The sequence below is a fragment of the Scyliorhinus torazame genome, chromosome 23 (assembly GCF_047496885.1).
Source record: "Scyliorhinus torazame isolate Kashiwa2021f chromosome 23, sScyTor2.1, whole genome shotgun sequence".
NCBI lineage: Eukaryota > Metazoa > Chordata > Chondrichthyes > Carcharhiniformes > Scyliorhinidae > Scyliorhinus > Scyliorhinus torazame.
Window position 1 is genome coordinate 71,881,921 of NC_092729.1, and position 17,878 is coordinate 71,899,798.

General features: G+C 52.5%; 1 long non-coding RNA gene across 1 annotated transcript in view; it reads right to left on the reverse strand.

The window, feature by feature from the left end:
* LOC140399779 (uncharacterized) overlaps window positions 1-17,340 on the reverse strand; it is a 559,175-nt gene extending 541,835 nt beyond the window's left edge. The window contains exon 1 of the long non-coding RNA XR_011937868.1: window positions 17,294-17,340. This is a non-coding gene — a long non-coding RNA (uncharacterized lncRNA). The remainder of the gene's footprint in view (window positions 1-17,293) is intronic.
* Between the last annotated feature and the right edge of the window lie 538 nt (window positions 17,341-17,878).

Here is a 17,878-nt window from a genome sequence, read left to right on the forward strand (position 1 = left end):
TGTTTCACAGCATTTGTGGCTCTTCCAAAATTTAAGATACTTTGCTGTCTGTATTCTGTGAATCCAGCTGTGAAATATCTTCACTTCAATGTCTTTTCCCCAACACTATCCCCATGTCCCTTTATGTCATTGGGATTTAGAAATCAGTCAATCTCTGCTTTAAACTTGGTCAATATCTTTCCATCTTTGAGAGTGGAGAAATCACCAGGAATGTGGGATTAGATCTCCAGGGTTAGGTTGGAGAAACAGGGCTCGTTCGGGTCCTATTGAACCAATCTCTCCTCCTAGGACAGTCCGGCAATCTCCCTATCAGCCGATTGACCCTCCGCTGCACTCCCTCTCTGGCAACTATATCCTTTCTATGTTAGGGAGACCGAAACTGTACGCAATACTCCAGGTGTGGTCTCACCAAGGGCTTGTGTAACTGCAGTAAGACATCTCCACTTCTGAACTCAAATCCCTCTTTCAATGAAGGCCAACATATCATTGGTCTTCTTAACTGCTTGCTGCACCCCCCTCTCCACTTTCAGTGACTGGTGTACAAGCTCCATTTGTACATCCACATTGCCCAACATATCACCATTTAAATTTGACTCTTTCCTTCAGTTTTTGTTTGACACTAACTTGGACAACTGTCCGAATTGTCTCAGTGTTGTGCTCACATAAAATGGCCACCGTTCAGTAACTTAAAATGGCTGACTGCTGATCGTGGATTTGTTTAGACAGATTCCCAGAGAGAGAGAGAGAGAGAGATGCAGAGACAGAGAAGATGGGGAGAATAACAGAATACATTAATTCAATATTCAGAATCTCCATCTCTGTGTATAGTCTGCACAGCGCTGTTGGAATGTAATAATCAGAGCTCACAGAATCATAGAATATACATTGCAGGAGTAGCCCATTTGGCCCATCGAGCCTGCACTGGCCCTCGGAGAGAGCACCCTACCCAAGCCCACGCCTCCCCCCTATCCAAATAACCCCAGTAACACCACCTAACCTTTGGGCCACAAAGGGGCAATTTAGCACGGCCAACATCTCCTCACATCCTTCTAGGCCCTAGTGAATACAGGCACAATCATAGAATCCCTACAATGCAGAAGGAGGCCATTCTGCCCATCGAATCGACACCAACCCTCTGACACAGCATTCTATGTAAGCTCAGCCACCCGCCCTATCCCAATAACTCCTTAACCTAATCTAAACAATCTTTCTTGGGCACTAAGGGGTAATTTAGCAGGACCATTCCACCTAGCCTGCACATCTTTGGACTGTGGAAGGAAACCGGAGCACCCGGAGGAAACCCACGCACACACGGGGAGAAACTGCCAAATCCACGTAATCAGTCACACAAGGCCGGAATTTATCCCGGGTCACTGGCACAGTGAGGCAGCAGTGCTAACCACTGTGCCACAGTCAAACCAATCTCTCCTTGTAGGACAGTCCGGCAACCTCCCTATCAGCCGATTCACCTTCCGCTGCACTCCCTCTCTGGCAACTCTATCCTTTCTTAGTTAGGGAGACCGAAACTGGACGCAATACTCCAGGTGTGGTCTCACCAAGGCCTTGTGTAACTGCAGTAAGACATCTCCACTTCTGAACTCAAATCCCTCTTTCAATGAAGGCCAACATATCATTGGCCTTCTTAACTGCTTGCTGCACCCCCCTCTCCACTTTCAGTGACTGGTGTACAAGGACAGCCAGCTCCCTTTCTACATCCACATTCCCCAACAAATCGCTGTTTAAATCAGACACTTTCCATCAGGATTTTGTCATACCAACGTGTACAAATGTCAGAAATGACTGTGCTGTGCTCACCTAAAATGGCCACCATTAAGTAACTTAAAATGGCTGACTGCTGATCGTGGATTTTGTTCTGACAATATTCCCAGACAGACAGAGAGAGAAGCAGAAACAGAGGGATGGAGAAACTAATAGAAGACATATATTTGAGATTTTGAAACTCAGTCAAACACGACCAGCAAATGTACATCATGGGGTTAGACACAGATTCCTCTACACTGTCCCTGGCAAACACTCCCAGGACAGGTACATCACGGGGTTAGATATCGAGCAAGGCTCTCTCTACACTGTGCCCATCAAACACTCCCAGGACAGGTACATCACGGGGTTAGATATCGAGCAAGGCTCTCTCTACACTGTGCCCATCAAACACTCCCAGGACAGGTTTATATATAGAATAACAGATACCCGGGAGTGAGTTACAGACTGGAATCTAATCGAGGGGTCCAGGATGGGTTATATATAGAATAAAGATACCCGGGAATGAGTTACACACTGGAATCTAATCGAGGGGTTCGGGATAGATTATATATCGAATAACAGATACCCGGGAGTGAGTTACAGACTGGAATCTAATCGAGGGGTTCAGGGTGGTTTATATATAGAATAACAGATACCCGGGAGTGAGTTACAGACTGGAATCTAATCGAGGGGTTCGGGATAGTTTATATATAGAATAACAGATACCCGGGAGTGAGTTACAGACTGGAATCTAATCGTGGGGTTCAGGATGGTTTATATATAGAATAACAGATACCTGGGAGTGAGTTACAGACTGGAATCTAATCGAGGGGCCCAGGATGGTTTATATATAGAATAACAGATACCCGGGAGTGAGTTACACACTGGAATCTAATCGAGGGGTTCAGGATAGTTTATATATAGAAAAACAGATACCCGGGAGTGAGTTACAGACTGGAATCTCATCGAGGGCTTCAGGATCGTTTATATATAGAATAACAGATACCCGGGAGTGAGTTACAGACTGGAATCTAATCGAGGGGTTCAGGATGGTTTATATATAGAATAACAGATACCGGGAGTGAGTTACAGACTGGAATCTAATCGAGGGGTTCAGGGTGGTTTATATATAGAATAACAGATACCCGGGAGTGAGTTACAGACTGGAATCTAATCGAGGGGTTGAGGATGGTTTATATATAGAATAACAGATACCCGGGAGTCAGTTACAGACTGGAATCTAATCGAGAGCTTCAGGATCGTTTATATATAGAATAACAGATACCCGGGAGTGAGTTACAGACTGGAATCTAATCAAGGGGTTCAGGATCGTTTATATATAGAATAACAGATACCCGGGAGTGAGTTACAGACTGGAATCTAATCGAGGGGTTGTGGATGGTTTATCTATAGAATAACAGATACCCGGGAGGGAGTTACAGACTGGAATCTAATCAAGGGGTTCAGGATCGTTTATATATAGAATAACAGATACCCGGGAATGAGTTACAGACTGGAATCTAATCGAGGGGTTCGGGATAGTTTATATATAGAATAACAGATACCCGGGAGTGAGTTACAGACTGGAATCTAATCGAGGGGTTCAGGGTGGTTTATATATAGAATAACAGATACCCGGGAGTGAGTTACAGACTGGAATCTTAGCGAGGGGTTGTGGATGGTTTATCTATAGAATAACAGATACCCGAGAGTGAGTTACAGACTGGAATCTAATCAAGGTGTTCGGGGTGGTTTATATATAGAATAACAGAGAGCCGGGAGTGAGTTACAGACTGGAATCTAATCGAGGGGTTGTGGATGGTTTATCTATAGAATAACAGATACCCGGGAGTGAGTTACAGACTGGAATCTAATCGAGGGGTTCGGGGTGGTTTACATATTGAATAACAGATACTCGGGAGTGAGTTACAGACTGGAATCTAATCGAGGTGTTCGGGGTGGTTTATATACAGAATAACAGATATCCAGGAGTGAGTTACAGACTGGAATCAAATTGTGGGATTCAGGGTGGTTTATATATAGAATAACAGATACCCGGGAGTGAGTTACAGACTGGAATCTAATCGAGGGGTCCAGGATGGTTTATATATAGAATAAAGATACCCGGGAATGAGTTACACACTGGAATCTAATCGAGGGGTTCGGGATAGTTTATATATAGAATAACAGATACCCGGGAGTGAGTTACAGACTGGAATCTAATCGAGGGGTTCAGGGTGGTTTATATATAGAATAACAGATACCCGGGAGTGAGTTACAGACTGGAATCTAATCGAGGGGTTCGGGATAGTTTATATATAGAATAACAGATACCCGGGAGGGAGTTACAGACTGGAATCTAATCGAGGGGTTCAGGATAGTTTACATATAGAATAACAGATACCCGAGAGTGAGTTACAGACTGGAATCTAATCGAGGGGTCCAGAATGGTTTATATATAGAATAACAGATACCCGGGAGTGAGTTACACACTGGAATCTAATCGAGGGGTTCAGGATAGTTTATATATAGAATAACAGATACCCGGGAGTGAGTTACAGACTGGAATCTCATCGAGGGCTTCAGGATCGTTTATATATAGAATAACAGATTCCCGGGAGTGAGTTACAGACTGGAATCTAATCGAGGTGTTCAGGATGGTTTATATATAGAATAACAGATACCGGGAGTGAGTTACAGACTGGAATCTAATCGAGGGGTTCAGGGTGGTTTATATATAGAATAACAGATACCCGGGAGTGAGTTACAGACTGGAATCTAATCGAGGGGTTCAGGATGGTTTATATATAGAATAACAGATACCCGGGAGTCAGTTACAGACTGGAATCTAATCGAGAGCTTCAGGATCGTTTATATATCGAATAACAGATACCCGGGAGTGAGTTACAGACTGGAATCTAATCGAGGGGTTCGGGGTGGTTTATATATAGAATAACAGATACCCGGGAGTGAGTTACAGACTGGAATCTAATCGAGGGGTTCGGGATAGTTTATATATAGAATAACAGATACCCGGGAGTGAGTTACAGACTGGAATCTAATCGAGGTTCGGGGATGTTTATTTAACGAATGAGTGCGTTACAGAGTGGAATCAAATCGAGGGGTTAGATTTAACTCACTCTTACACACTCACTCACTAACACACACTATTGCGCATATAATAACTAACTGACTCTTACACACCCTGACTTACACGAACAGAGAGCGAGGGACGCACAGAGATCGAGGGACACACAGAGAGCGATGGACACGCAGAGAGCGACGGACGCCCAGACAGCGAGGGACGCACAGAGAGCGAGGGGCGCACAGAGAGCGAAGGACGTACAGAGAGCGAGGGACACACAGAGAGCGAGGGGCACACAGAGAGCGAGGGAGACAGAGAGCGAGGGAGACAGAGAGCGAGGGACACAGAGAGAGCGAGGGACACACAGAGAGAGCGAGGGATACACAGAGAGCGAGGGATACACAGAGAGCGAGGGACACACACAGAGCGAGGGACACACACAGAGCGAGGGACACACACAGAGCGAGGGACACACAGAGAGCGAATGACACACAGAGAGCGAGGGGCGCACAGAGAGAGGGACACAAAGAGCGAGGGATACAGAGAGCGAGGGACACAGAGAGCGAGGGACACATACAGCGAGGGACACAGAGAGCGAGGAACACAGAGAGCGAGGGACACACAGAGAGCGAGGGACGCACAGAGCAAGGGATACAGAGAGCGAGGGACACAGACAGCGAGGCACACAGACAGCGAGGGACATAGACAGCGAGGGACACAGAGCGAGGAACACAGACAGCGAGGGACACAGAGAGCGAGGAACACAGAGAGCGAGGGACACACAGAGAGCGAGGGACGCACAGAGAGCGAGGGATACACAGAGAGCGAGGAACACACAGAGAGCGAGGGAGCGAATGACACAACGAGCGAGGGACACACAGCGAGGGCCACAGAGAACGAGGGACACACAGAGCGAGGGACACAGAGAACGAGAGACACAGAGAGCGAGGGACACATAGGGTGAGGCACACAGAGAGCGAGGGACACAGACAGCGAGGGACACACAGAGAACGAGGGACGCACAGAGAGCGAGGGACACACACAGAGCGAGGGACACACACAGAGCGAGGGACACACAGAGAGCGAATGACACACAGAGAGCGAGGGACACAGAAAGAGAGAGGGGCACACAGAGATTGAGGGACGCACAGAGCAAGGGGCGCACAGAGAGAGGGACACAAAGAACGAGGGATACAGAGAGTGAGGGACTCAGACAGCGAAGGAATACAGACAGTGAGGGACAGAGTGCACGAGGAACACAGAGAGCGAGGGACACACAGAGAGCGAGGGACGCACAGAGAGCGAGGGACACACAGAGAGCGAGGGGCACACAGAGAGCGAGGGACACACAGAGATCGAGGGACGCACAGAGAGCGAGGGGTGCACAGGGACAAAAAGAGCTAGGGATACAGAGCGAGGGACATAGACAGCGAGGGACACAGAGAGCGAGGAACACAGAGAGCGAGGGACACACAGAGAGCGAGGGACGCACAGAGAGCGAGGGACACACAGAGAGCGAGGGGCACACAGAGAGCGAGGGACTCACAGAGAGCGAGGGACGCACAGAGAGCGAGGGACACACAGAGAGCGAGGGACACACAGAGAGCGAGGGACGCACAGAGATCGAGGGACACACAGAGAGCGATGGTCACACAGAGAGCGAGGGACACACAGAGAGCGAGGGACACACAGAGAGCGAGGGACACAGAGAGCGAGGAACACAGAGAGCGAGGGACACACAGAGAGCGAGGGACGCACAGAGAGCGAGGGACGCACAGAGAGCGAGGGACACAGAGAGAGCGAGGGACACACAGAGAGCGGGGGACAGACAGAGAGCGAGGGACGCACAGAGAGCGAGTGACGCACAGAGAGCGAGGGACCCACAGAGAGAGAGGGACGCACAGAGAGCAAAGGACGCACAGAGAGCGATGGACACACAGAGAGCGAGGGAGACAGAGAGCGAGGGGCACAGTGAGAGCGAGGGATACACAGAGAGAGCGAGGGATACACAGAGAGCAAGGGACACACAGTGAGCGAGGGACACACACAGAGCGAGGGACACACACAGATCTAGGGACAGAGAGAGAGAGACGGACACAAAGAGCGAGGGATACAGAGAGCGAGGGACACAGAGAGCGAGGGACACATACAGCGAGGGACACAGAGAGCGAGGAACACAGAGAGCGAGGAACACAGAGAGCGAGGGACACACAGAGAGCGAGGGACGCACAGAGAGCGAGGGACACAGAGAGAGCGAGGGACACACAGAGAGCGAGTGACGCACAGAGAGCGAGGGACGCACAGTGAGCGAGGGATACACAGAGAACGAGGGACGCAGAGTGCGGGGGACACACAGAGAGCAGGTGACACACAGAGAGCGCGGGACACACAGAGAGCGGGGGACACATAGAGAGCGGGAGACGCACAGAGAGCGAGGGACACACAGAGAGCGAGGGACACACAGAGAGCGAGGGACGCACAGAGAGTGAGGGATGCACAGAGAGCGAGGGACACACAGAGAGCGAGGGGCACACAGAGAGCGAGGGACACTCAGAGAGCGAGGGACACACAGAGAGCGAGGGACGCACAGAGAGCAATGGACGCACAGAGATCGAGGGACACACAGAGAGCGATGGACACACAGAGAGCGAGGGACACACAGAGAGCGAGGGAGACACAGAGAGCGAGGGACACACAGAGAGCGAGGGACACACAGAGAGCGAGGGACACACAGAGACCGAGGGACACACAGAGAGCGAGGGACACACAGAGAGCGAGGGACACACAGAGGGAGGGACACACAGACAGCGAGGGACACACAGAGACGAAGGGCACACAGAGAGCAAGGGACGCACAGAGAGCGAAGAACACATAGAGAGCGAGGGACACACACAGAGCAAGGGACGCACAGAGAGCGAGGGACACACAGACCGAGGGACACACATAGAGGGACAGACAGAGCGAGGGACGCACAGAGAGCGAGGGACGCACAGAGAGCGAGGGACGCACAGAGAGCGGGGGACACACAGAGCGAGGGGCACACAGAGAGCGAGGGACACACAGAGGTTGAGGGACGCACAGAGCGAGGGACGCACAGAGACAGGGACACAAAGAGCGAGGGGTGCAGAGAGAGAGGGACACAGACAACGAGGGACACAGACAGCGAGGGACACAGAAAGCGAGGGACACTCAGAGAGCGAGGGACTCAAAGAGAGCGAGGCACACACAGAGAGCGAGGGACACACAGAGCGAGGGACACACATAGAGGGACAGAGAGAGCGAGGAATGCACAGAGAGCGAGGGACGCACAGAGAGCGAGGGAAGCACAGAGAGCGAGGGACACAGAGAGCGAGGGACACAAAGAGCGAGGGACGCACAGAGAGCAAGGGACACAGAGAGCGAGGGACACACAGAGAGCGAGGGACACACAGAGAGCGAGCGACACACAGAGAGCGAGGGACACAGAGAGCGATGGACGCACAGAGCGAGGGACACACAGAGCGAGGGACACAAAGAGCGAGGGACGCACAGAGAGCGAGGGATACACAGAGATCGAGGGACACACAGAGAGCGAGGGAAACTAAGAGCGAGGAACACACAGAGAGCGAGGGACACACAGAGAGCGAGCGACACACAGAGAGCGAGGGACACACAGAGAGCGAGGGACACACAGAGGGAGGGACACACAGACAGCGGCGGACGCACAGAGAGCGAGGGACACACAGAGAGCGAGGGACGCAGAGAGAGCGAGGGACACACAGAGAGCGAGGGACACACAGAGAGGGACGGACACACAGAGAGCGAGGGACACACAGCGAGCGAGGGACACACAGAGAGCGAGCGACACACACAGAGCGAGGGACACACAGAGAGCGAGGGATGCACAGAGAGCGAGGGACTCACAGAGAGCGAGGGTTGCACAGAGAGTGAGGGACACACACAGACAGCGGCGGACGCACAGAGAGCGAGGGACACACAGAGAGCGAGGGACGCAGAGAGAGCGAGGGACACACAGAGAGCGAGGGACACACAGAGGGACGGACACACAGAGAGCGAGGGACACACAGACAGCGGCGGACACACAGAGAGCGATCACAGGTTATCATAGCATTTAAAGTGCAGAAGGGGGCCATTCGGCCCGTCAAGTCTGCACCGGCTCTTGGAAAGAGCAGCCTATCCAAGCAACACCCCCACCCTATCCCCATAACCCAGCAGCCCCACCCAACACTAAGGGCAATTTTGGACACTAAGGGCAATTTATCAAGGCCCATCCACCTAACCTGCACATCTTTGGACTGTGGGAGGAAACCGGATCACTCGGAGGAAACCCGCCCACACACGGTGAGGATTTGCAGACTCCGCACACACCGTGACACAATCCGGAATCGAACCTGGGACCCTGGAGCTGTGAAGCAATTGTGCTATCCACAATGATACCGTGCGCATGGGCGCACACAGAGCGAGGGGCACACAGAGAGCGAGGGGCACACAGAGAGCGAGGGACACACAGAGAGCGAGAGACACACAGAGAGCGAGGGACACACAGAGAGCGAGGGACACACACAGAGAGCGAGGGGCACACACAGAGCGAGGGACACACACAGAGCGAGGGACACACAGAGAGCGAAGGACACACAGAGAGCGAGGGACACACAGAGAGCGAGGGACACACAGGGACGAGGGGCACACAGAGAGCGAGGGACACAGAGAGCGAGAGACGCAGAGAGCGAGGGACACACAGAGAGCGGGGGACACACAGAGAGCAGGGGACACACAGAGAGCGCGGGACACACAGAGAGCGAGGGACACACAGAGAGCGAGGGACACACACAGAGCGAGGGACACACACAGAGCGAAGGACACACAGAGAGCGAGGGACACACACAGAGCGAGGGACACACAGGGACGAGGGGCACACAGAGAGCAAGGGACGCACAGAGAGCGAAGGACACACACAGAGCGAGGGACACACAGAGTGCGGGGGACACACAGAGAGCGAAGGACACACACAGAGCGAGGGACACACAGAGTGCGGGGGACACACAGAGAGCGAGGGACACACAGAGAGAGGGACACACAGACAGCGAGGGATACACAGAGACGAGGGGCACACAGAGAGCAAGGGATGCACAGAGAGCGAAGGACACATAGAGAGCGAGGGACACACACAGAGCGAGGGACGCACAGAGAGCGAGGGACACACAGACCGAGGGACACACATAGAGGGACAGACAGAGCGAGGGACGCACAGAGAGCGAGGGACGCACAGAGAGCGAGGGACGCACAGAGAGCGGGGGACACACAGAGCGAGGGACACACAGAGAGCGAGGGACACACAGAGAGCGAGGGACACACAGAGAGCGAGGGACACACAGAGATTGAGGGACGCACAGAGCGAGGGACGCACAGAGAGAGGGACACAAAGAGCGAGGGGTACAGAGAGCGAGGGACACAGACAGCGAGGGACACAGACAGCGAGGGACACAGAAAGCGAGGGACATAGGCAGCGAGGGACACTGCGAACCTGCGCACCTGGAGCTGTGAAGCAATTGTGCTATCCAAAATGATACCGTGCGCATGGGCACACACAGAGCGAGGGGCACACAGAGAGCGAGGGATGCACAGAGAGCGAGGGACGCACAAAGCGAGGGACACACACAGAGAGCGAGGGACACACAGAGAGCGAGGGACACACAGAGAGCGAGGGGCACACAGAGAGCGAGGGACACACAGAGAGCGAGGGACACACAGACAGCGAGGGACACACAGAGAGCGGGGGAGTCACAGAGAGCGAGGGACACACTGAGAGCGAGGGACACACAGAGAGCGGGGGACACACAGAGAGCGAGGGACACACAGAGAGTGAGGGAAATACAGAGAGCGAGGGACACACAGAGAGTGAGGGACACACAGAGCGAGGGGTGCACAGAGAGAGAGGGACACACACACAGAGCGAGGGACACACAGATGGCGAGGGACACACAGAGTGTGAGGGACACACAGAGAGCGAGGAAAACGCTCAGAGAGCGAGGGACACACACACAGAGCGAGGGCCACACACAGAGAGCGAGGGACGCACACAGAGAGCGAGGGACCCACAGAGAGCGAGGGACACACAGAGAGCGAGGTTCACACAGAGAGCGAGGGACACACAGAGAGCGAGGGACACAGAGAGCGAGGGACACACAGAGAGCAAGGGACTCACAGAGAGCGAGGGATGCACATAGAGCGAGGAACTCACAGGGAGCGAGGGATGCACAGAGAGCGAGGAACACACATGGAGAGCGAGGGACATACACACAGAGAGCGAGTGACACACAGAGAGCGAGGGACACACAGAGAGCGAGGGACACACACAGAGAGCGAGGGACACAAACAGAGATCGAGGGACACAGAGAGCGAGGGACACGGAGATAGCAAGGGACGTACAGACAGTGAGGGACGCACAGTGAGCGAGGGACACACAGAGAGCGAGGGACGCACAGAGTGTGAGGGACGCACAGAGAGTGAGGGGTACACAGAGAGTGAGGGCAACAGAGAGTGAGGGGTACACAGAGAGCGAGGGACTCAGCAAGAGCGAGACCGAGGGACACACAGAGAGCGAAGGACAAACAGAGAGCGACGGAAAGACAGAGAGCGAGGGACAGACAGAGAGCTAGGGACACACAGAGCGAGGGACGCAGAGAGAGAGGGACACAAAGAGCGAGGGGTATAGAGAGCGAGGAACACAGACAGCGAGGGACACAGACAGCGAGGGACACAGAGAACGAGGGACACAGAGAGCGAGGGACACAGAGTGCGAGGGACACACAGAGAGCGAGGGACACACAGAGAGCAAGGGACACACAGAGAGCGAGGGACACACAGAGCGAGGGACGCACAGAGAGCGAGGGACACACAGAGAGCGAGGGCCACACAGAGAGCGGGGGACACACAGAGAGCGAGGGACACACAGAGAGTGAGGGAAACACAGAGTGCAAGGGAGACACAGAATGCGAGGGACACACTGAGCGAGGGGTGCACAAAAAGAGAGCGACACACAAAGAGAGCGAGGGACACACAGAGAGCGAGGGACACACAGAGAGAGAGGGACACACACAGAGAGCGAGGGACACACAGAGAGCGAGGAACACACAGAGAGAGCAAGGGACATACACACAGAGAGCGAGTGACACACAGAGAGCGAGGGACACACAGAGAGCGAGGGACACCCACAGAGAGCGAGGGACACAAACAGAGATCGAGGGACACAGAGAGCGAGGGACACGGAGATAGCAAGGGACGTACAGACAGTGAGGGACGCACAGTGAGCGAGGGACACACAGAGAGCGAGGGACGCACAGAGGGCGAGGGACGCACAGAGAGTGAGGGGTACACAGAGAGTGAGGGGCACACAGAGTGTGAGGGGTACACAGAGAGCGAGGGACTCAGCAAGAGCGAGGGACACAGCGAGACCGAGGGACACACACAGAGCGAAGGACAAACAGAGAGCAACGGAAACACAGAGAGCGAGGGACAGACAGAGAGCGAGGGACACGCAGAGCGAGGGACGGAGAGAGACAGGGACACAAAGAGCGAGGGGTACAGAGAGCGAGGCACACAGACAGCGAGGGACACAGACAGCGAGGGACACAGAGAACGAGGGACACAGAGAGCGAGGAACACAGAGTGCGTGGGACACACAGAGAGCGAGGGACACAAAGAGAGCGAGGGACACACAGAGAGCGAGGGACACACAGAGAGCGAGGGACACACAGAGCGAGGGACGCACAGAGAGCGAGGGACACACAGAGAGCGAGTGACACACAGAGATCGGGGGACACACAGAGAGCGAGGGACACACAGAGAGCGAGGGACACACAGAGAGCGGGGGACACACAGAGAGCGAGGGACACACAGAGAGTGAGGGAAACACAGAGTGCAAGGGAGACACAGAATGCGAGGGACACACTGAGCGAGGGGTGCACAAAAATCGAAGGACACACAAAGAGAGCGAGGGACACACAGAGAGCGAGGGACACACAGACAGCGAGGGACACAAAGAGTGCGAGGGACATACAGAGAGTGAGGGACACACAGAGAGCGAGGGACACACAGAGAGCGAGGGACACACAGAGCGAGGGACACACACAGAGAGCGAGGGACGCACAGAGGGCGAGGGACACACAGAGGGCGAGGGACACACAGACCGAGGGACACACAGAGAGCGAGGGACACACAGAGCGAGGGGTGTACAGAGAGAGAGGGACACACACAGAGAGCGAGGGACACACAGAGGGCGTGGGACACACAGAGAGCGTGGAACACACAGAGAGCGAGGGACACACACACAGAGCGAGGGACACACACAGAGAGCGAGGGACACACAGAGAGCGAGGGACACACAGAGAGCAAGGTTCACACAGAGAGCGAGGGACACACAGAGAGCGAGGGACACAAAGAGTGCGAGGGACACACAGAGAGCGAGGGACTCACAGAGAGCGAGGGATGCACAGAGAGCGAGGGACTCACAGAGAGCGAGGGTTGCACAGAGAGTGAGGGACACACACACAGAGCGAGGGACACACACAGAGAGCGAGGGACACACAGAGAGCGAGGAACACACACACAGAGCGAGGGGCACACACACAGAGCGAGGGACACACAGAGAGCGAGGGACACACAGAGAGCGGGGGACACACACAGAGAGCGAGGGACACACAGAGAGAGCGAGGCACACAGAGAGCGAGGGTCACGGAGAGATCGAGGGACGCACAGAGTGCGAGGGACGCACAGACAGTGAGGGACGAACAGAGAGCGAGGGATGCACAGAGAGTGAGGGGTACACAGAGAGTGAGGGGCACACAGAGAGTGAGGGGTACACAGAGACCGAAGGACACAGCGAGAGCGAGAGATACAGCAAGAGTGAGGGACACTGCGAGAGAAGGAGAGTGAGAGATAGAGTGATAAAAAGAGAGTGAGTTGTACACAGTGAGAGAGTGGGACAAAGAGAGAGAGTGTAGAGATAGAGGGAGAGGGAGAGAGGGGGACAGAGAGAGGGGGATACAGAAAGGGAGAGGGCGACAGGGAGAGTGACACAGAGAGAAAGAGGTAGACGGTGAAAGAGAGGCATAGAGTGAGAGGACACTTTGAGAGCAACAGGGACACAGAGGGAGAGAGGGACAGAGAGAGGTGGGCACACGGAGAGAGTGAGGGACACACACAGAGAAAGAGGTACACAGCGGGTCAGGATCTGAGGTATCGGGGACGGGAGTGGGTCAGGATGTGAGGGTTAGGGGACATGAGGGTGTGATGGTGTGAGGGTGCCAGGACGTGAGGCAGTCAGGACATTAGGGTTATCAAACTGACCGTTTTCATTCAATCCAAATTGTTTCTTTATAAATTCTAATCTCAGGAATTAACATCAGAAGATTTCAGTGAAAAATCTGTCCGTGAACAACAAGTAAAATATGAAGTGAAACTTTGCAATGAGCTTTGTTTGTCTGGCCAGGAATCTTCTCTCTAAATGGAAGCAGGAATGAAGTTGTGTTTAACTCACATTCTGTGATTTCTTGCTAGTTTTTACTCATTCTATGGAAAGCCTTCCTAAGGCGACAGACGAATGGTCATTCCCAACAGGTCAGAAATTCAGAGGGAACAAATGTTAAACAAAGACAGAAATAAGGACAGGACATTGTGAATCTGTGGCTGTCTGCTGAATTAACATAACCATAGACAGGACAAGTGCTACCTTTGCAGACCCAGGAAACACACCGAGGGGAACATTCCTGACAGAAAGACGGGGGTGGGGACAGCACACAGGTCACTGAGGAGATCTCAGTCCAAACTGTTTCTAATCATTTCCCAAATGTTTCACAACATTTGTGGCACTTCCAAAATTTAAGATACTTTGCTGTCTGTATTCTGTGAATCCAGCTGTGAAATATCTTCACTTCAATGTCTTTTCCCCAACACTATCCCCATGTCCCTTTATGTCATTGGGATTTAGAAAGCTGTCAATTTCTGCTTTAAACTTGGTCAATATCTTTCCATCTTTGAGAGTGGAGACATCACCAGGAATGTGGGATTAGATCTCCAGGGTTAGGTTGGAGAAACAGGGCTCGTTCGGGTCCTATTGAACCAATCTCTCCTCCTAGGACAGTCCGGCAATCTCCCTATCAGCCGATTGTCCCTCCGCTGCACTCCCTCTCTGGCAACTATATCCTTTCTATGTTAGGGAGACCGAAACTGTACACAGTACTCCAGGTGTGGTCTCACCAAGGGCTTGTATAACTGCAGTAAGACATCTGCACTTCTGAATTCAAATCCCTCTTTCAATGAAGGCCAACATATCATTGGTCTTCTTAACTGCTTGCTGCACCCCCCTCTCCACTTTCAGTGACTGGTGTACAAGCTCCATTTGTACATCCACATTGCCCAACATATCACCATTTAAATTTGACTCTTTCCTTCAGTTTTTGTTTGACACTAACTTGGACAACTGTCCGAATTGTCTCAGTGTTGTGCTCACATAAAATGGCCACCGTTCAGTAACTTAAAATGGCAGACTGCTGATCGTGGATTTGTTTAGACAGATTCCCAGAGAGAGAGATAGAGAGGTGCAGAGACAGAGAAGATGGGGAGAATAACAGAATACATTAATTCAATATTCAGAATCTCCATCTCTGTGTATACTCTGCACAGCGCTGTTGGAATGTAATACATTTCAATCAGAGCTCACAGAATCATAGAATATACATTGCAGGAGTAGCCTATTTGGCCCATCGAGTCTGCACTGGCCCTCGGAGAGAGCACCCTACCCAGGCCCATGCCTCCACCCTATCCAAATAACCCCAGTAACACCACCTAACCTTTGGGCCACAAAGGGGCAATTGAGCACAGCAAACATCTCCTCACATCCTTCTAGGCCCTAGTGAATACAGGCACAATCATAGAATCCCTACAATGCAGAAGGAGGCCATTCTGCCCATCGAATCGACACCAACCCTCTGACACAGCATTCTATGTAAGCTCAGTCACCCGCCCTATCCCAATAGCTCCTTAACCTAATCTAAACAATCTTTCTTGGACACTAAGGGGTAATTTAGCAGGACCATTCCACCTAGCCTGCACATCTTTGGACTGTGGAAGGAAACCGGAGCACCCGGAGGAAACCCACGCACACACGGGGAGAAACTGTCAACTCCACGTAATCAGTCACACAAAGCCGGAATTTATCCCGGGTCACTGGCACGGTGAGGCAGCAGTGCTAACCACTGTGCCACAGTCAAACCAATCTCTCCTTGTAGGACAGTCCGGCAACCTCCCTATCAGCCGATTGACCCTCCGCTGCACTCCCTCTCTGGCAACTCTATCCTTTCTTAGTTAGGGAGACCGAAACTGTACACAGTACTCCAGGTGTGGTCTCGCCAAGGCCTTGTGTAACTGCAGTAAGACATCTCCACTTCTGAACTCAAATCCCTCTTTCAATGAAGGCCAACATATCATTGGCCTTCTTAACTGCTTGCTGCACCCCCCTCTCCACATTCAGTGACTGGTGTACAAGGACAGCCAGCTCCCTTTCTACATCCACATTCCCCAACAAATCACTGTTTAAATCAGACACTTTCCATCAGGATTTTGTTATACCAACGTGTACAAATGTCAGAAATGACTGTGCTGTGCTCACCTAAAATGGCCACCATTAAGTAACTTAAAATGGCTGACTGCTGATCGTGGATTTTGTTCTGACAATATTCCCAGACAGACAGAGAGGGAAGCAGAAACAGAGGGATGGAGAAACTAATAGAAGACATTTATTTGAGATTTTGAAACTCCGTCAAACACTCCCAGGATAGGTACAGCACGGGGTTAGATACAGAGTAAAGCTCCCTCTACACTGTCCCCATCAAACACTCCCAGGACAGGTACAGCACGGGGTTAGATACAGAGTAAAGCTCCCTCTGCATTTTTCCTCTCAAACACTCCCAGGAGAGGTACAGCACGGGGTGTGATACCGAGCAGGGCTCTCTCTACACTGTCCCCATCAAACACTCCCAGGACAGGTACAGCACGGGGTGTGATACCGAGCAGGGCTCTCTCTACACTATACTGTTTCCATTTTCTCACAAATATTTGCTTCTTTTCCAATTCACTTTAATTCTGTGCCATCTCGTTCTTGAGCTTCTTAATAGTGGGAACAGTTTCTCCCTGTCTACTCTGTCCGGCACCCCCAAGAATTTGATCACCTCTATCTAATCTCCTCTTGGACATTTCTCTCCGTGGAGAACAGACCCAACCTCTCCAATCTATCCTCATCACTGAAGTTTCTCATCCCTGAACCATTCTTGTGAACCTCCTCTGCACTCGCTCCAGTGTGTTCACATCCTTCCTATAGTGTGGCGCCCAGAACTGTCCACAATATTCCAGCTGAGGTCTAACTAGTGTCTTGTATAAGTTCAGCCTTACCTCCTCGCTCTTGTACCAATGCGGGAAAATACTGAGCAGGTCAGGCAGCATCTGTGGAGAGAGAAATAGAATCTTGGACCAGGGAGACTGGCAGATAGACAGATAGAGAAAAGTCCACACACAAAGTAACACACTTACCCTCACACAGACACCCTGCTCTAAACAGATAGAAAATGCGGCAGATCACTTCTCCATCAGTAAATGGAAGGAGATTTTGGATTTCTCTTCAAAAGGACCAGCACACATTTAAAAAGAATGGGTGGGTGGGAGGGTTGGTGCTTCCCAATCTTTTGTATTATTATTGGGCGGTGAATTTGGAGAAGATTCGGCAATGGTGGGGAGAGGAAGAAGCGGAATGGGGACAGGTGGAGTAAGCATCGTGTAAGGGGGCGAGTTTGCAGACTTTCGCTGCGACCCCACTCCCATTTCCCCCGGGAGGGTTTACACAAAGCACGGTGCTGGCATCTTCCTTCAACATCTGGAGCAAGTGGAGACGCCATTTTGCTTTGGTAAACTTGACGGCGCGAGCCCCTATTTATGGAAACCCCCGATTCACCCCGGCGGCAAGACTGGATACAATATTTA